This window comes from Leptodactylus fuscus, chromosome 5, assembly GCF_031893055.1.
Source record: "Leptodactylus fuscus isolate aLepFus1 chromosome 5, aLepFus1.hap2, whole genome shotgun sequence".
NCBI lineage: Eukaryota > Metazoa > Chordata > Amphibia > Anura > Leptodactylidae > Leptodactylus > Leptodactylus fuscus.
The window spans coordinates 187,051,118-187,072,680 of record NC_134269.1 but is presented as its reverse complement, the minus strand read 5'-3'; the positions used below and the strand labels follow the sequence as shown (position 1 = coordinate 187,072,680).

General features: G+C 40.3%; 1 protein-coding gene across 4 annotated transcripts in view; it reads right to left on the bottom strand.

Annotated features, from left to right (window-relative positions):
* The window catches only part of EBF1 (EBF transcription factor 1), a 315,242-nt gene that overhangs the window by 94,545 nt on the left and 199,134 nt on the right, over window positions 1-21,563 (bottom strand). The window lies entirely within an intron of this gene.

Here is a 21,563-nt window from a genome sequence, read left to right as displayed (position 1 = left end):
AAATAAAAATAAACTTTTATATTCACCTTCATGTTACCTCTTCTTGGGTTCCTTGTGGTGTCTGGCACTTTCTCTCTGCCTCTTTGGTGATGTCATGCACCTGGGGTCAACACTGAGGCCTGTAATTGGGTTTCAGTAGCGACATGGGCAGGTGGAGCATAATGACATCATGATGCTTGGTTGCCCATGTGACCAACCACAAGCCTAAGTGTTCATCAAAAGTGCATGGCGTAACCGGGAAGGCACCAGGAAACCCAAAAGAGGTAACGGAAGGTGAGTATGAATGTTTTTTAAAATGTAGATTGTGAGCCCCACATAGAGCTCACAATGTACATTTTTTTTCTCCTTCAGTATGTCTTTTTGGAATATGGGATGGAAATCCACACAAACACGGGGAGAACATACAAACTCCTTGCAGATGGTTTTTTGCCATTGGCAGGATTTGAACACCAGGACCCAGTGCTGCAAGGCTGCAGTGCTAACCACTGAGCCACCATATGGCCCCAATGTTTTTTAATTTGTGTCACTTCCCTGGGCCTTCACCTATTTTACTCTGGGTTCTGCGGTGGTCATTTTAGTTCTCCCAAGAAGAATCTCCAAGTGTTCAGTTTGGAATATTTGGGACGAACCCAGCTCGGAACAAGTTGGTTCGCCCATCTCTGGTTCTGATGGTACCCTGGGGCAAATGCCCAAGAACCTGACACAGCTGTGGACAGTACAGTAAAATACTAATATATGAATTTGTGAACTACTTGCCCCTGTCAGATATATATGTTTTTGACTTGATCTGTATTTTTTTTCACTATATTTTCTAATTTGGCAAATACAAGGGTGAAATTTTTGTACATTTTACAATTACAAAATAAAAAAATAAATAACTGATTTACAATTGTAGATGATATTAGATTATATATAGGTTAGAGCCGCAGGTGTCATTACAAGATGTGGACAATAACTGGGCAGTGACTCGACAAGTACCATCACTGCCAAGAACTAAAGAACACGAGAAAGGTTGGCATCCCAGCCAAAGAAGCCAGTAAGCAGAGAGGATGTCGCACTCCTCAGCATGGTGGCATTGCTGTCAGCGCTCTCTCATTCACAACCCAACACATAAAGTGCACTGACACCAGATACTCAATTTATCCACAGGGTGAGGTGAAGATTGCTGGCAGCAGGCCGCAACCTCCTCTCCCTCCCACAGTCTGACCGAACTGCAAGGCTGACAAACTTTCCTGTCAGCAGACTGTCTCCATCACATCGAGATGCCTCAGGAGGCCATACTACAGAAGTACAGAAGTCATCATTTACTGATATTAATATTTGGGATGATTTACAAATATTTAAAGGAATTTTTGACAATTTTATAGTGTATAATAAAAGGTTAATATTAGAATGGTGATGATATTATTAATAATAGTACTAATAATAAAATACTACTACTAATGACGAAAATAATCAAAAAATAATTCAAAAAAATTGAGAACTACCAGGCAAACATAGCTTCTAATAATAATGTAATAATGGTGATGATAATAATAATAATGATGATAATGAAATAATATATTGTACTACTACTGAGAGATGAGCGAACAGATTGAGATCGAATCAGATTTGACCCAAATTTTCCAAAAGTTTTGTCCTCAGCGGTGACCCCAAACAGATGTCATCCAGGAGGCTGGTAGGGGCCAGAAGAGGGCCTAGAGAGAGCAATGGATGCCGTGAGGAGCCCCAGAAGAATTGAAGAAAGGTGAATATAACTTATTTTTACACATCTCCCGAGGGCCTCCACCTATAAAAACTCTGTATAATAATTTCACTTTTGTTCTATCTGAACAAGTTTGGACTTAAACAAGCTGTATGATCAACTCGTCTGAATCTAATTATAACTAATAATAATAAATTAATAAAAAATCTTAGAGAGCTACCAGGCCATTATAATGGCCTAGAAGTGCAGAAGATCGCACTTATGGGTACCACACACAGCCTTAGAAAAGTATTGGGTCAAGGTCCCTGGTCACAACATGGCCTGTCTACAAGCCACTGACTGAAGGTTACAACATAATAATAACAATAAATTATCATCTATCTATTATTAACATATGATATTATTATTATTATTATTATTATTATTATTATTACAGTTGTTCATCACCTGCAACTTTATTCCCTACAGGAAAATGTTGAGGTTGCATGATGGTTGTAAAAGTTGTTGTTATAGAAAAGGGTGTCCCTAGTATCCATGTATCGTTTATAAGCCTTATGAAAGGGCTGATGTAGCTCCCCCCATACATGCAGTGGTAGAGTCTCTCCCCTCAGTGCTCCAGATTCAATGTGTATTTGCATCTCTGCTCTTCATGCAGAGTGAGGGGTCACTGCCTCGCAAGAAATGTGACAGGCCCACTACTTTATTATCACATTAGCACAGGGAAGAAGCCACATAATTAACAGAACTTATCTTCATTTACTTGCTGAAAGCTGTAATATTCAATCATGCGCTGCTGCCTAATTGCTTTGTCTGCCTTTAACCGTTTTTCGCAACACAGGATATGAGACCCGGCTAGCGTTTCACTCCGACTTCAGCTCTTTGCAAGATCTCTTCACAATAACATAATATTAACATAGCCATTCATGTATACCCACATACACATAACTAGTCCATAAGTGCCATTACTTTAAGTGCATCCCCATCTACGGATGTTCAGAAAATGTTTTTGGAGATATGCGAGATATAGTAGTGATCATAGTTGATCATCATTTTCTGGATATCCTGTCAGTAATCCCATTGTGGAATATGACAGTCTGAAATGGCGGATTACTTGGAACAATAGAGTGTTCAACTGTATGGTAGATAGAGAGGTGATCAATTTCAGAAGAAACATTACTTGAAGATATTATATAAAACCATAGATTCATAGAATTAGGGATTCAACATGTTTTGCAGATGATAGATAATAGATAAACAGTAGATAGACAGATATGAGATAGATAGATAATTAGATAGATATGAGATAGATAGATAGATAATTAGATAGATATGAAATAGATAGATAGATAGATAGATAGATAGGAGATAGAAGCGATAAATAGAATCCAACCCAATACAATTCCATATCACACTTCCCTAAGGACTGTCACTCAATATATTTGGGGTTTGGGGCAACAGGAAATACAGTGGACCTTCTGTCTAACCCACCCTTGAACCAACTGTTTACAAAGATCACCATGGACCCAAGTCCAGTAGGTCCTGGTTTACTTGGTGCTGACACTGGTGCTTTTGTGGCAGGTGGTCCATTGTTGGGGCCCAACAATCTCAAAGACCTTGGTGCAACTTCTGACCACCCTAACCTGCCCCTTCGTAAACACATATCTAGGTTACCTCCATAATACAATGAGCTTTCCCTGGATGTGTTAGAAAAAGAGCGTACAGGTGAGCTTTGCAACAAAATAATGCATCTATGACCCTGACAATACAACCATTAACTTTTCAGCAACCTGATCGCTTTCCTTTTATCCTCCTTCCCAGCATCCACCACAAATGACCTGCCGATCATGTAACAAGGCTCAGCTGTCGTCTGATGTCATTTGCACGTTGTGTGTTCATTCTCCAGGATTAACCTACACTTATATTTATGTCATATCTTAACCTTTATAATCCCAAATCGAAAAAAAACCCCCACAAGATCAGAGCGGAGCTCGTAGTACCAACCAGCGGAGGCTATATTGTTCTGTTTACTGTATATACATACAGGGCTCCTCATATTTGTCTAAGACCAAAGCACAAATGTTCTTTAAAGCTAACAAGCTGCTCTCAACTAGAGAGGCCGGTGGGAGGTAGAAAAGATGGCGGGAGGAGGGGGGGAGGTTTGGCTAGGGAGCGTGTGATTCAGAGTCTCGAAACACTTTCACATGTAAACTCACCGTTAAATTATTCATATCCCTATAAATTGTTGGGCTGGTGGGTCTGGCTACTGTTTTATCCTCTATTATTTAGTAGAACAAATCAACTCAACGGTTGAGTTATCACCAATTATTATCACTCCCAAAAAATTACCGGCTGTATTTTCCAGACAGACCACTTACAATCACATATTAATATTAGATTATGTCTCATGGCAGGGCAATAACTCTCAGGGATCGTTAAATCCATTCACATCAGTGCCAACTAGTATCGCCATAAAATGGCAAAGGCTTCTGGATATATAATGATTGATACTAGTCACCGACTAATTGATAAATATTTCCTCAGAATACAGACATATAAAGGGGTTGTGCTGGATTACAAAAACATGGCTTCTTTCAGTGTCCATATCTGGTATTGTAGTAATAAATATGAATGAGCTGCAATACCACATACAGCCTGCAAACAGTTTGGGGCACTGTTTTTGGAAGAAAGCAGTCATTTGTCTAAACCTAGTTGTCCCTTTAATGGAATTTGAACAACATTCATTGATTGTTAACTTATATATTGATAGCCTGTCCATTGGACATGGATAGTATATTCCAAATTTTTAGTCCCTTTCAATGACTGATAGAGACAGTTGAACATAGTAGGGTAAGTCTCTAAATTTTAGTCCTTTTCAATGACTTGTGAAGAGTTGGACATAGTAGGGTAAGTCCATAATTTATAGTCTCATTCATTATCTGGTGACTTGGGCAAAGAGGGGTAAATCCCTCATTTTTATGCCCTTTCAATAACTGGTGGAGAACTGGACATAACAGGGGAACTGACTAATTTTTAGCCCCTTTTGTTGACTGGTAGAGAATTGCACATAGTGGGGCAATTTTTAGCCCTTTTCATTAACTGGTGGAGGCTGGACATAGTGTGGTAAGTCCCTAGTTTTTAGTCCCTTTCATTGACCGCTGAAGAACTGGACACAGTGGAATAAGTCCCTGATTCTTAGCCCCTTCAGTAACTGATGGTGAATTGGACATAGTGAGGTGAGGTCAGTCCCTAATTCCTAGCCTGTGTCAATAACCGGTGAAGAATTGGACATAGTGAAGCAAGTCCCTATTTTTAGTACTAGAGATTTTTCAAAGTCATACATTAAAAACCATTTTCCGTGGGTTATATAAATTGTATTTAATAAAGACCCTGCATGGTAAAATGTCTTACAAGATCTGTAGACCCTCTTAGAAAAATTATTGATGTGCACCAATGTCATGAACTCTATTTTACATAATTTATTTTTGGTGTAAAAGGTTGGGATGATATGTACCAAATCTGGCCAATTTGACAAATGTCCCAAAACAATTTTATCGTATTGGTGTAAGGAGATCATTTATAAGCTAGTAAGCATAAAAATAATAATTGTTCCTCACTAAACTGTCAAGGAATCTGGTAAGAAGTGTTTAACTTACCTGCAGCGCCTCCACAGGAGAATTACAAAATTTGTATTTAAAACAATGAGCAAAGTCCTACAGAGTGAAAATGGTTTTTTTGCCACCCTTTGCTCTTGGTAAGTGGTAAAGGGTCCTAAATAGGGGACCCACTCTTTTAACACTTGAGGATCTCTGTGCCACCAAAAGATTAGTCCGACAAGGCCCAGGTCTTGCCATAAATCAGGTGCCTCTTCTACCAGGCTATGTGCCTAACTGAAGTCTATGTCAGCTGGTAGATTTCCGGCATCATTTATGCTAAAAAACTGGTGTATATGATGATGATGATGAATCTGTCAAAGCCAACATTGGACTTAGGTTCCTTGGACTCACCAGATAAAATTATTCTGGGGTCCGCCCTCCAACATCTCTAGAAAGAAGACTTTAGTAGCCTTCGAAATTGGGTGCCTTCTTCTGCAAAATTATTGTGTCAAATCATGGGCCTACTGGAGAATCCTCCTGCATGTTACAAATAACATGCAGAAATTCGCAAATGTAAGGCTTTGGACTATTTTAGGCCACATCAGCGGCAGAAGTACTTAGTATATCTACCCCAATTAGTTTTGTTTTTTTTGTTTGTTTGTTTCAGGGGCAATTATACCAACTAATAAATCATTTTTTACGTCAATTTATAACCTAAAATTTTTTCCCAAGCAAAACTAATTCCGATCCACTAGACTATGCACATCACCTCCTTAAACCTGCTGCAGACCTCCGCAGTGCTGAAAAAGTTAATAGCCTATATATATATATATAAAAAAAGTAAAAGGAAGTGATAAACATAACATTATAACACCCCTCGAAAAATGTGACACCTCTGAAATAAATAATCTCACCCTTCCACCATAGCTACAAGTATAATGAATTCCAGTGTGAGAAATATATGGACTGAATCCACTGGTGCTAATATAAATGTTTGCAATAAATCAAAATGAGCAATAATCCAGTCTTCCCAATGAGAGTGTCTCATTCTCAGCTTGGAGTGTCAGACTTCGTCTGACTCTCTGTCTCCTTCTTGTATTAATGGTTACTTGGCAGCCATGTCACATTCTCCTGCCGCTGGGAGGCTGACAGAGCCGATCAGGTGCTGTCCAAACATTTATTAAAACATTTGAAATGATGAATCTATCCAATTACTGCTATTAATGCGGCTAATGCTGAGTAACGAGGGGAGAGACGGCGGCATGCGTTCCCCGTCATTCATTAACCTGCACTTGTCAACAGCTCACAGCCCCAAACCTAATCACCCGCGCTGGCCCTGCTCGCACACGCGTCACTTTTAATAAGTTGCTATACCGCCAATAAATTAATGGGGCCTTATCTACAGGGTGCTGCAAGAGAGAAGGCGCTGGGGAGACACCAGGATGTCTACAAGAGCCATTCTAAGTTTATGTCTCCAGAGACCAAAATTATATCGAGGTCGCAGATCATGGCAATCACCTGGACCAGAACAACCCACCTCTAGGACTACTTACCTTCAATATACTCATTCCATGTCTCATATAAATATACCCCTTCCAAACAAGTTGCTGCCGGAGAGAAGATGCTTGGGAAATACTTATAAGAGCCATTCCAAGTTTAAGTCTAAAGAGACCAATATTATTCCGAGGTCGCAGATCATGACAATTATCTGGATCAGAACAACCTACCTCTAAGGGCTAGTTCACACGTGAGTATAAGGGGAGGTTTTTGACAGTGGATTTCGCGTCCAAAACCTCCCCTTATAATGGTGGTCTATGGAGACCGCCGGGCTTCTGTTCTCCGCTAGCGGCGGGCTGCTGCTAGCGGAGAAAAGAAGCGACATGCTCTTTCTTCAGGCGGAAGCTGCGCCGCACAGCTTCCGCCCGGCTGCAGCACCCTCCATGTTGGCTCATTCATTTGAGCCGACAGCGGAGATGAAAGCCGCGACCGCGATGGTCGCGGCGGGCGGGTTTTGACAAGAGAGAGACGCGGCTCACCGCGTCTCTCTCTGTGTCAAAACCCGCGCGGGCAGTTCACGTGTGAACTAGCCCTAAGACTACTTTATTTTCATGCCTCATAGAAATCCATCCTTTTCATTCAGGGTGCTGCAGGAGAGAAGAGAAGGTGCAGGGATGTCTACAAGAGCCATTCCAAGTTTACGTCCCAAGAGACCAAAATTATATTGGGATCGCAGACCACGAGAATCACTTGGATCAGAACTACCTACCTCTAGAACTGCTAACCTTCAAACTACTTATTTCATTCCTCATATAAATCCACCCATTTCATATCTGGTGCTGTGGGAGAGAAGACACTGGGGAGACCCTGGGATGTCTACAAGAACCATTCCAAGTTTACGTCTCAAGAGACCAAAATTATACCAGGGTTGCAGATAATGACAATCACCTGGATCAGAACAACCTACCTCTAGGACTACATTTCGATGCCTCATAGAAATCCACCCATCTTATAGAGGGTGCCGCAAGAGAGAAGGTGCTGGGGAGACACTGGGATGTCTAGAAGAGCCATTCCAAATTAACATCTCAAGACCAAAATTACATTGGAGTCCCAGTCTATAATGATCATCTGGATCAGAACTACCTACCTGTCGGTCAACTAACCTTTAATCTTTTTACAGTACTGTGCAAAGGTTTAAGGCTGGTGTGGAAAGAATGCTGCAAAGTAAGAGAGCTGTCAAAAGTAGAAGTTACTTTTTTGGCAATTCACAAAATGAAGTAAATGAACAAAAAATAAATCAAAATTCTATCAATATTTGGTGTGACCTTTGCCCTTTGGAAGACGAGTCCTGGAAGTGATGATATGGCCCACAAAGAGCCCTGATCTTAACTTCATCCAGTCTGTCTAGGATTACGTGAAGAGACAGGAGGATTGGAGAAACTCTACATCCACAGAAGATCTGTGCTTGGTTCTCCATGATGGGGGAACAATCTGCCTATTGAGCACCTTCAAAAACTGTCTATGAGTGTACTGAGAGGAATTGATGGAAAGCAAAGGGGAAAGGTCACACCAAATATAGATGGGATTTAGATTTCTCTTTTCTTTATTCACTTAGTTTTGGTAATTGACAAAAAATATTAACCCTTCTATTTCTGAAACCACTCTTACTTGGACACCAGTGTTTCTCCATTACTAAGCCACACGTTACATAGCAATGGTGAAGCTTGTATTTATAGCAGGTAGCTAAGGATATGTGAAAGTTTCCAAGTAGGGTCAGACTGGCCAACGACAGTACTTGAGGATACTACTACACAGATTTCAAAATAATTATGGGCCTCAATGGACTAGCAAACGAAAATCCCCTCTGTAGGTAACTCTGGATCCTATAATTTATTACTAGGGTCTATTTCTATTAGATCATCTATTTGATTGTATTGGGGTATATAATGAAAACAAAGATTATGGGGAGATTTATTAAGGCTAGCATTTCCTACGCCAGTCTTAATCCACCACTGACGTGACAGGTCTAATATTTTGAGAAGGTCATAGTAATTCTGGTGCATTTCAGGTGGTCCTATGCACCAGAATTGAAGCTTAGACTATTACAACTTTAACTCATGCCATTTTGTTCCCCACCATACTTGGCATATTGTCTTAAAAAGTAGTGAAGAGAGTGGAAGAGAGCGGTTTTAGTATAAAAATGGCGAACACCCAACGGATAGCCAGCGGACCCCATTATAGTCTATGGAGTCTGCCAGTATTTATGGGTGACTGCTGTTTTGGCAATCTGGCTGTCCGTTGCTTGTGAACCTAGCCTTTGTTGATTTTCTGTCTCATCACATAGCCCTAGCCCAGCCTTGAACACTGGAAACCCCTACCATGTTTTCTACCTCATTCACCAGATTTATTATTTTTTTATTAAAAAAATAAGATCATTGTATCCGTTGATGTAGCGTGAACAGCTCTGCATTTGAGGCTGTGTACAAAATTGTTCCGGATTAAATCTGTTTTTTTATTTTTTTTATTTTTTTTATTTTCTCTCTTCAGAGAACAATGATTCCTGAATCAACAACTAAATCATTTCAGCCACATCTTGATTCCGGTAAAGCCCGACAGGAGTTACACCGCTTAACAGCATCTCGACAATTAGCATATTATAAATACAAAAAATGATAAAGAGAGGAGGGGAATGAAGGGGCCGCCGCTGACTACCTCCAGTAATATAATTCCACTACTTAATGCAAAGTAAGAGGCATTATCAGGCTCACAATCCTCTTGCTTGGTGTTATCTTCCCTATCAGTAAATGAGACTCACAGTACACTGCAAGCCATAAATAATTCAGGGCTTGAGATGGCAATTATAGCAGCATGCACAACCACCATGAATATTTTATGAAGGCTAAAACAGCTCTCGGAATGAATCACAGATAGATGAACACACAGTACACACACTGAAAGTACACAGAATTCACTGTGACAATGGACACACACATACGTTTTATGGGGGAGGCATTAAAAAAAAGAGCCTATGTGCAATCTATCCGCCAATAAGTAGCTTACAATGGCTAAATTGCAACGGGCGCACGCAGAAAAAATATAAATGTCGTCCTTTAAATAAATGGACAAAGCGCCATCCGGTTCCACAGCTGTTGTAATATTTAACCGCTGCGGAGATACTGAGGTTCTCGGGTTTTATGGCGAGGAATATCTGTAATGGCACCAGCTGTTTATAGGCAAAGCTCGGTTTATGGCCTCCTTTAAGAGAATGCGTTTTAACATAAAATTAAAATATAGATATTTTGGTGCGCATTGGGTCTCATTTGTCAAAACTGTCTAGCGTGAAGACTGAGATTTTTGGTGCATATTGGAACCAATCACAGAGCTCTGATTGGTTGGCATGGGCAGAAAGGAGAATATTGATAGGTAAAGGGTCAATGACTTTGCATATAGTGTTATCAATCATTTATATCAGTGGTTTGATGCATTGATGACATCACAAAGGTGAAGTGAAAGAAAATCACAAAAATTAATATCAGGATGACGTCACAAAGATTTGCTATATTGATGTCTTAATGGTACTGCGAATATCGGCTGCATTGAGGATAAGTTGATGACTTCTCAAGGATCGACTCCATTGATGAGTTCATCATGCAACATGGATTGGCTGTCTTAACATCTTGATGACTTCACAATGACTGAGGGCATCAGGACATTCATGAAATTATAAGGTTTGGCAATATTGATGACATCACAAGATTTAGGTGCATTGACATCTTGATGACATCACAGTGTTTGGTTGACATTAAAGTCTTGATTATACCCCAACAGTTCATTTTCACAATGGTTGGCTTCAATGAGACAATGATAAAACCTTCATAACCCTCTTTCTTGCTGACATCACAAGGATTGACTGCCTTGATATTTTGATGACATCACAAGAATTGCCTGTACTAATATTGTAATGACAAGGATAGACATTCTGAATCAATGATCACATTACAATGATTGCCTTTGCTGATATCCTGTTAGCATGATAAGGATTGGCTGTCTGATGACTGATGACATCACAAGGATTGATTGCACTGATATTATGATGACATCACAAGGATTGATTGCACTGATATTATGATGACATCACAAGGATTGATTGCACTGATATTATGATGACATCACAAGGATTGATTGCACTGATATTCTGATGACATCACAAGGATTGATTGCACTGATATTATGATGACATCACAAGGATTGGTTGCACTGATATTATCATGACATCACAAGGATTGATTGCACTGATATGATGACATCACAAGGATTGATTGCACTGATATGATGACATCACAAGGATTGATTGCACTGATATGATGACATCACAAGGATTGATTGCACTGATATTATGATGACATCACAAGGATTGCTTGCACTGATATTATGATGACATCACAAGGATTGATTGCACTGATATTATGATGACATCACAAGGATTGATTGCACTGATATTTTAATGGTATCACAAGGACTGGCAGTCTGATGCACTGATTGTTTTCATTGATATCTAAATAACATCACAAGGACTGGCTGCCTGATTGATGACATCACAAGTAGAGGACGTATCCATATGTAAATGAAAGGATGTACAAATGTAATAAAAAAAAATTGAGAAATGATTTCACATGACCTAATAGACATAGATCTCAGATTAATGATATGGTATTCCACGTTCCTCAGATGCCTATATAAATAATGGGAATGATCGTAACCTTATAAATGTATGCGGGGGTGCCGCTTATCTCCTAATGGTTTATAATCATCTTCCTCTCAGTGGTGATCATTGTATTATATGGCATGGGGCAGGTCAGGGTATGATATGATGGTGCACACTGATTCATTCACAAACCAGCAGCCGGTAATGAATGCCTGGTTATATCTGAATACCGTGTAAATACTGAATGTAACCGTCCATTAAGAAGAACTGCGATGTGCATAGTCAGCATGTAATACAGAGAGCTGTGTGTACTGACAGCCATACTAATGTGCTATTTACAGCTGGGTTGTAGCACGCAGCGGCATGGCAGCGGCGATCACTAAGAGCCTGCAGACTGAAAGCTCTCTAGGCCAGGTTCACACACTGGACTTAACCATCTTATATCTATCTAGGAACGCACTTTGAGGATGGAAGTTGTAGTTGCACCAATTTGGAGGCTTTACTGTATGATATGTCAATTCATACGAAAGGATTTTCCAGGTTTTAGAGTTGGTGAACTATTGAGGTGTGAATGGTGGAGGCCTGAACCCGCCACCACTGTGGATCAACAAAATGAAGGAGCTGCAGTGTTTGCTGCAATGATAGGGCAATTATGTGAACCCCATTGAATATGGGCATCTGATGTGAGTGTTGAGTCAGGGCTATTTATATGGAGGAGTGTATATAGGGGGTGCACAGATAATATCATAGCCTTCAGTAGGCTCTCCAAATGATGGTTGACCTCCTGGACACATGGAAGATTGGGCAAATATCCGGGGTCCGATGGAATGCTCCAAAATCTGTTAGGCTCCCCTTCAATTTACATAGGCACATTATGTGTTGGTCACATCCTGAATAAGGGCAATGGCCAGCAAATTGCTTGCCCATATCACAAAAAGAGATGTGAAATTCCATAAAAAGGGGGGAATGGGGAAGCTACGACAGTATAGGTATAACCTTGAAAAGCATTTTCTAAGGCCCCATACACATGACTGGACTTGTTTCCAGTATATTGTCCATAATTGCGGATAGTATATGGACCCCATTCATTTCTATAGCACTATATACATGTTCATAGTTTTTCCTCCTCAATGTCCATGTTGTAGAAACGCTCCGCAAAATATGGAGCAGGTCGTATTCCTGTCCGTATTTGCGGCACAGACCTTTCCATAAAAGTGTATGAAATCATACAAGTCTTTTTGCAGATATGTTACTGCGAATGACATACTGATGCAAACGGATTTGCGGATTAGTTTTGGTGGACAGTAAAAACCACTATGGTCGTATGCATGCAGTCTTAAAGGAATCATACCGTTTTGGAAACGTATCCCCTATCCACAGAACAGGGGATAACTGTCTGATTGCTGGGGGCCTGGAAAATGGACTGGACTGAAAGCCCCCGAAAGCCTAATTTTGAATGGCACACCAATGTGCTGGAAGACTGTAATTTTCGGCAACACCATAGAAGTGAACGCACTGATGCTCCATTCACAATGAGGTGTTAGGGGGACTTTCAGTCCCCGGTCCTCCTGCGCCCCCAGATAATTGGACTCTTATCCTCTGTTCTGTGGATAGGGGATACATGTCCATATCGGCACAACCCTTTAATTCACAATGTTATCACGAAGTATGAACGCTGCAACCCCAAAGAGCTAGATGATAAATTCAGCTCTGTGTGTTATATCTGTACAAAGTAATACGGTACATTATGTAATCCAAGTCAGGGATTGCTTACAGTTGTAGTCCATCAACAGCTGCATATCCCTTGGCCCCCCGCTGTACACAGCAAGCGACCAGCGCTGCATTTTCCCACGTCTTGAGTGAATTACTTGACACCGCTGCTAATGCCTGCTCAAATTACTCCAAAAAAATGCAGCTGGGTTAATCGGTTATTTCTCGTATTTTGACATTTCTGTTTACCTTTTGGAAATGCCATCAGCGGCACGGAGTGGTGTTTGATAGCTAACAGCTAACACATGCAGCGCTCATGCTCGCCAGAGAAACGTCTCTCTGACTTTCTTACAAGCGCCCGTGCCAAGATCAACAGCGCAGGATTGATTTCACTTCTTGTGAATTGACAGCTTATTTATCTCAGGCTGAGAACTTTCTAAACCCTTTAGGCTTACAGCAGAGATCCTCCGACATAGAAAGACGCAGGGAATTCCTCATACGCCTCTTGTAGGGGAGTATCAGGCCTGCTGAAAATTACCAACCGATTGCTGATTATAACCAACCATAGTGCCGCCAAACCGTGCACAGAGGACCTTTATGGGACCCTTTCACTGCTGACTGTATTACGTTTTTTTTGTAAAAATTTTATATTTCATGGTGGCGCTTTCTATATGACAGAAAGGCTACATGCACGTAACTATCATGGTTCAATCTGTCTACAAAAACTATTCTGTATTCTGAAAAAAAAAAATGTCCGCACTGCATCAGTATGTCATCCACAATCACCGATCCACAAAAAGACTTGTAAGATCCCATACACTTGTATAGGGGATTCTGTACCATATATACAGATAGGAATGGGACCTGCTCCGTATTTTGTGTATGGTTTCTACAGTCCCGATACCGATGTATAAAAACTACTGTAAGTGTTTAAGGGGCCATCGAAATGTGTCTGTACTATCCGCAATTACAGACCTGTAATTATGAACATGATACTGAAAAAAACTACGGGTAAAAAAAAAAAGATGGAGGTAAGATTTTTGCATTTCAAAAACTGCTACTGAAAAAAATTTATATTTTTCTATTTTTTTGTCATTTTTTATAATTATCATTTGCCATTGCGTACATGGTAGCAACAAGGGATCAGGAGACCTGGACACAATGGGATTCAAGAGGTCTTACCAGTCTGGTGTAGACTGAGGGCCCATCATAGCCTATGGGCCCCCTTACTCCTAGGGCTTGCCCTACATGATAATATTGTGACAACATTCACTTATATTAGACTTTATTTTCATTCACTCACAGTCTACGAAGCACTATATGGCAGCACATGGAGTAAAAATGTATAATAATAATATATAATAATAATAATAATCATTATAATAAATAATTCAAATCAATAATAGACCAATAATAATATTACAAAAAACTCAAAAAAATCAACAAAAACCCAACCCAATGATCCGTATGCTAATGGCCATCACTCATCCGACATAACAGACAAGAAGAATGGACCCATTCGGGCAGATTTATTAAACTGTCTAAAAGCAAAACTGTCCTAGTTACTAGAGATGAGCGAGTACTGTTCAGATCAGCCGATCCGAACAGCACGCTCCATAGAAATGAATGGATGCACCTGGTACTTCCGTTTTGACGGTGGCCGGCCACTTAACCCCCCGCATGCCGGCTACGTCCATTCATTTCTATGTGAGCGTGCTGTTCGGATCGGCTGATCCGAACAGTACTCGCTCATCTCTAATAACAACCAATCACAGAGCAGCTCTTATTTTTCAGGAGCAGAATACAAATTAAGGGTACACAGTGATTGGTTGCTATGGGCAACTAGGACAGTTTTGCTTTTAGACACTGATTTGTATTAGGCCACCCAACAGTGAAAACTGCCAAAAATAGGGCCCGTCTAATTTTTTGAAGACCACGATCTTAAAAAAGTTATGTAAAAATACACCCAGGGGGGCATATTCACGAAGACTGGCGTATTCCACTTCAGTCTCCATAAGCCCTGCGTCAGTGGAACAGGCCCCATATAGATGAGGAGGTGTACGTCTCCTTGTAAATGTGGCAGCGCCTCCGTGGGGCCATCAGGTTGTGATGAAATCTAAGCCAGCCACATCAGTAACCCGGTGATAATAAATGTAATACAACAGCCACGCCTTTCCCTAGGCCATGGACACGTCATGGGTGACACCAAACAGAAAACCCCCCGACATTTTTGTGAAAATTTTTGTGCAGATTTTCTGCATACAAGGATAATATTGGTCATATGATAAATAATCAAAAGCATCGGTCACATGTCTGTTTTCGTGTTTATGAGGCCCAAAGGGACAGTCCTAAAGGGTTTTATATTAATCTCTATTACAACAAAAAGTTGCATGCAACCATAAAACTGTAAAAATAGTAAAATATTCATAAACCCAATCTCCATTCACAAACCTGCGATGAAGACTTAGTGGCAAATGGATGCAGAAGCGTCTTGTGAGCGCCCTGTACAGGTGGCGGTTCTATTTATTTATACAGGAGAGTATAATGTCACAATACAGATGAATTCTAATACCTTGTTTGTGAGCGCTTATCATGCATTTAATGTGTGCTGCTGCCTCCCAGTGTGTTCCCCTTGTATAGATATTCAGTATTTGTTGTCGTTCCAGTCCAGTTGTATTAAGGATGTCGCCTGCAGCATCTAGTTATCAGCATTATTATTAGTTGTGAATCCTGACAGATAACATGTCACACTAAACCTACACTACAAATCACTTCTGCAGCTCTGACTCCAATTTGCATCTGTTTCCCACATCTGTATTTAATGAGGTTTTCCCACAGATCGGCCCCCTGTTCCCAGCCTATGTTGTCTATTTATCAGCTCTTGCAATGAGCCTTCATATCTGCATGTTTCCCTGCACTCGCTTCCTGTTTGACTTCATATTGCCTTTCGTTCCCTGTTGTGCTCATTGATTTCATTACGGTGACATGTCACTGTCACCCCGGTGATTATTTTTTATGTAGCTAGAACGTACTTGATATCTTTGAAATCTGCTCAAATTTATTTGCCTGTTATGTAATTGGGTTATAGCTCTCAAAATGGCAGGCTGCTTCATAATATTATGCACTATAACTTAAAGGGGCACTCCAGACTTATTAATCTATGCATAATCGCCAAACCATACAACAGCTAGTGTAAATAACATGGCTTATAATAAATAACATAGTTTCTAAATTATGCCACTGTATATACTGTAGCTGACACAACTAATCAGATGACAATACAATGCCCAAATAATACCTTCATAGAGTATGCATTTTCTAAATAGCACTGCCATATATATGATAGCTCACTCGATTGCAACTATACAATGCCTAAATAATACCCCCATAGAGTATGAAGTTTCTAAATATATGACTGATATATATATATATATATATATATATATATATATATATATATATATGATAGCTCACTCAAAAACTACCTTACAATGTCTAAATAATACTCTCATGGTGTACGTAGTTTCTAAATAACACTGCTATATATATGGTAGCTCACTTAAATACTACATCACATTGCCTAAATAATACCCCACATTTTGTAAATTACACCACTATATACTGTATACTATAGCTCATACAACATAACTAATTATTTCACAACATAATCACAAAATAATACCCCAATAGGCTATGTAGTTTCTACACAACTTTGTATACTATAGCTCCGACAACACAACAATTATACAATACAATATCCCTACAGAGAATGTAGTTTCCAAACAACACTGCTATATACCAGTATATATGATAGCTCACATGAATACTATTATACAATGCCTAAATAATGCCCCCATAGAGTATACAATTTCTAAATTACATCACCATACGTGCTATAGCTCACACAACACAACAAATTATATGACAATAAAATGTCATAAAATCTAATATTCCCTTTAGAGAAAGTAGTTTCTAAATAATACCGCTATGTATATGATAGCTCACACAATACAAATTATACTATCATACAGATCTTAAATAATACCCCTACAGAGTATGTAATTTTTAAATAACAGCACTATTTATACTATAACTCACACAACACATTTTGCGACCATGCAATGCCTAAACAATACCCCTAGAGAGTACATAGATTCTAAATAATGCCACTATACATACCATCTCTCACACAACAGATTAGAAAACTATGCAATCTTATAGCTCATACGACATAACAAATTCTAATAGAATTGAATGCCTAAATAATATGCCCATAGAGTATAGTTCTTGAATAACTTTGCTATATGTACTGTAACTCATAAACCACATACAATGCCTATATAATATCTACATAAAGTATATATATATATATATATATATATATATATATATACAGTAAATTATACTGCTATACAATGCTGACATAATATCCTATACACAGTACTATAAATAATACTGCCATAGACATAATTACCAAATATTGACCACTGCCTGAACTGATTGCCCCCTCATATCTCCTGAATTCTACTGTGGTACATAAGCATTTCTAAGCACACCAGGTTATCTTCCACTATGGAGTTAACCCTTTGAAAATTTCTGTAGGTGCCACATGCCCAATGTTTTAACTCATCCCAGTGAATGTCCCATTCATCATGTGATACTTTTCATCTATTTCGTACGTGTTCCTACCACAATGACAACGCCCTTACATTTGCTCCGATCAATGGGATGTAGGAAGATTAGTAGACACTAGGCAGGGGTACATAGAGAAGCCCTGGTCATGATAAATCAGAGGGGCGTGCATCAGAAACCAAAAAAGTGCCAGAGATTTCAAAGCACAGGAGGATAGAAAGGCATCCATGAGAATATTTTAGAACTTCTCAGCGGCAACCAATCCTGCAGTTGTACGATAAGCCGTGTATTAATGACTATATTCTTCTACGGATATATGATCATAGAGGAGGAAGACTGGTTACAACACCTTTCGCAATTTCAAGCTTTCAGAATTAGAAAAATGGCTCTATTCCCAAACAGTGCCACGCTTAACCTTAGGCTGTGTGTGGTATTGCAGTTCAGACCCTTTTATCTGAAATGCAAATGTAAAAATAGCTAATGTTAAATAACATTTGAATTCTACGCCCGACTCCCATGATTCCTTAGCTTGATGCAGATATTTTATATTCTCTTTTCTATTAGAGGAGTTTTATTTTGTGCTCATTGTCCCCCCCCCCCATCATTCACTTTGAATTACTTACCAATAGGAAAGTGCTCACGTTTCTAGACCACTCAACTCTCTGCATTAAAAACCCACATAGACTTCTCTCGTGCTTCCCTTCTCTGCTGGAATGCTTTTCCCTCACTCCACCTAAACTAACTTGGACTGAAATTCACCCGTAATACAGAGGCAGACCTTTAAAGGGGTCCTCCCATAAGCAACACTCAACCCCTAAAGATCTGATCAATGTTGGTTTGACCACTAGGACCCCCAGTGGTCCCCATATAGTATATAAACAACAACCACTCAATTGTCCACCACCTCTTCTAAGTGACTGTGCACTGTATTTAGCTATATACAATGTAACTGGACCTATGCTGACCATATACCATTTGCAGCACTTGTGACTTCTAATGTGGCAGAGGGACCTTGAGGGCCCCTCAGACACCAGAGCCCAATGTGACTGCTATCTCTACACCCCTATAGCTATGCTATATATAGTACAGAGCACATCTATTATACCTTGCCTAAAGGGCCCCTATACAAGAGCACACGTGGCATGCCCATCCAACTAGACACCCTTACGGCAGCGCCATGGACGGTTCTGATGTACAGATGGAGCAGAGAAGCTGTGCACCCGTTAATAGCCAGATGGCACATGCAGAACTGGGATCATATAATTCCTCCGCTACATTCATTGCTAAGTAATGGTCCAATGGGGGTTTACAAAGTGAATAGGAAAGTAAAGGCCTCTGTGTTACAGGGAATAGGAGCAAAGATGTATGGCCCCAGGCTGCAGACGTACATTATTTTACATTATAGGCACTTCATATTCAGGCCTGTAATTGATAGCACTGATGTGAGCCGGAAAAGGTTCATCCACGTCCCTGTCAATCATCCCTACCTAACTCTTTGAATGCTGGTCGAACCGGGGAGGAGGAGGAGGAGGGGGAGCATCACTAGAGTAAACCCTGTGTCTATTTTCACCGCAGTGCCTGCAGCTATTCTCAATGGCAGCTCAAGCAGGGACCTTGAAATCCTCACAGTCATTTGATGCTGCACTTCACATACAAGCAGGAGGTGTTAATTTGGGTGAAAAGAGGAGTGACAGTATCTACAGGGCTTAGATAAACACTATTGACATGTACAGGAGGGGGGTGCAGAAATACAGATGTAGCAGAGCTGAACTTATTATTTAACGCTTGGGAGTTGGAGCGCTATTATATTCTAACTTTCTCACTGTAAATAATGAGTGTGATAATAATGAGTGTAAATAAACGTGATGGATGATTAGATAAATATAAGATAGATAGATAGATAGATAGATAGGAGATAGATAGATAGATAGATAGATAGATAGGAGATAGATAGATAGATAGATAGATAGATAGATAGATAGATAGATAGGAGATAGATAGATAGATAGATAGATAGATAGATAGATAGATAGATAGATAGAGATGTACTTTAAATAAATTCCACCTTTTTGTTTGTTTGTTTTTCACAGATTTTTGGAGTGCTGTGTTTTTCTCGATTTTGTATTCAGTGTATTTTTATTTTATCCTTTATTAGTCAAGGATCAGAGGCGCACCCAAGAATTCAATACGGTACTACTGTCTACTTTCTATTACTTTCTATAGACAGATATGATATTAAGATAAATAGACAGCTAAATATAGATGCTGATACACAGAAAATAAATAAATAGATAGATAAATAGACCAATAGATAGATAGATGATAGATAGATAGATAGATAGATAGATAGATAGAAGATAAGAGATAGATAGATGATTGATAGATTGATGATAGATAGATAGATAGATAGATAGATAGATAGATAGATAGATAGATAGATAGATAGATGCTGTAGATTATTGTAAAGTAGATGGATTGTGAGATAGATCTATAGATAGATGCTAGATACACTGAAATTCTCAGACCATATACACTATATACGCTTCATCCAGGTTGTCACGGTGTGTACCCCCAAAAAATCAGTGGGATATACATTCTAATTCTCAGGCTATATACGCTTCATCCAGGTTGTAATGGTGTGTACCCACCAAACCATCAAAACCATCTAAAAATGCGCAAGGCTACCGGTAAGGGACGGGGGCGTGGGAATGCTGCTGGGGAGCAAGGTTGCGGTGAAGCCACAGCGCATTCCATACCTACTCCTCAGGGGCAGCAAGCATTGCGCTTCTCCACTGTTCCCGGCTTGCTGGTGCAGGGCACAAACCTAAGTAGGCCCGAGCACCAGGATCATGTGTTACAATGGCTGGCGGATAATCCTTCCACCACATTATCCACCAGCCAGTCAGCCTCTACCTCAACTCCTCCTCCTACACAACATTCTGGTCAGCCTTCCTCCCAAAATGTCTAATCTTCCCAGCAGAGTAATCCCAACTTTCCCTGCTCCCAGGAGCTGTTCTCTGGTCCTTTAACTGTCCCTCTCCCTGTCCCTCCATTTCCCGATTCCACGGAGCTACCAGACCACTTTCTGTGTCCAGATGCCCAAGCACTGGAGTCTCCTCCATCTCCTGTTGATTTTGTGGTGGTTGACCAGCAACCTACCCTCAGTGACAATGACGAGACACAGTTGCCATCTGGGCACCAGGGGTGCCACAAAGTCAGCTCCCTCAGTTTCTCAACCATGAGTGGCCATGGATGGGAGACCTATGTGAAATCCTACGGGTGTTTGAGGAGTCCACCAAGAGGTTCAGCTGTGACGACACACTAGTGAGCGTAACCATCCCGCTCTTGTGTGTGATGCGAGAATCCCTCATTGCACATTGAAGAGTCAGGGATAGCAGCAGAACCATCACAGCAGGAGAGTAGTTCCACACACCTGTCCGCTTCACAGCATTTAATAACAGAGGAGGAGGATGAAGATGTGGCAGATGATATGATTGTGACACAGGAGGCTACCGGGGAAGTTCAATGCGTCCCATTCTTGCAGTGCGGATGGGTCGAAAGGGAGGAGGAGGAAGAGGAGGAAATGGAGAATGACCTTTCCGGTGGGGGCAGCGAAGTCATACCAAGTAACACTCTGGCACACATGGCTGACTTCATGTTGGGGTGCTTTTCAAGTGACAAGCGCGTAGTCAAAATAACGGAGAGCAACCAATACTGGATA